This window comes from Sinocyclocheilus rhinocerous, unplaced genomic scaffold (genome assembly GCF_001515625.1).
Source record: "Sinocyclocheilus rhinocerous isolate Xijiao unplaced genomic scaffold, SAMN03320098_v1.1 scaffold8, whole genome shotgun sequence".
Taxonomy (NCBI): domain Eukaryota; kingdom Metazoa; phylum Chordata; class Actinopteri; order Cypriniformes; family Cyprinidae; genus Sinocyclocheilus; species Sinocyclocheilus rhinocerous.
The window spans coordinates 198,038-198,317 of NW_015666800.1; the positions used below are offsets into that span (position 1 = coordinate 198,038).

Consider the following 280-nt stretch of genomic DNA (forward strand, 5'->3'; position numbering starts at 1 on the left):
AGCTCGCTCCAGTGTCGGCTCCAGCCCCTGAGTTCGCTTCAGTGCCAGTTCCTCGAAAGCGCTTCCCAGTTCCCGAATCCAGCCCAGAGTGGGCTCCTGTTGCCAAGTTTAGCCCACAGAGGGCTCCTGTTCCCGAATTTAGCCTACGGAGGGCTCCTGTTCCCGAGTTTAGCCCACGGAGAGCTCCTGTTCCCGAGTTTAGCCCACGGAGGATTCCAGTCCCCGAGTTTAGCCCAGTGAGGGCTCTCGTCCCCAAGTTTAGCCCAGTGAGGGCTCCTGG

General features: G+C 60.4%; 1 long non-coding RNA gene across 1 annotated transcript in view; it reads right to left on the reverse strand.

Annotated features, from left to right (window-relative positions):
• LOC107733106 (uncharacterized) overlaps nt 1-280 on the reverse strand; it is a 64,339-nt gene that overhangs the window by 7,517 nt on the left and 56,542 nt on the right. The window lies entirely within an intron of this gene.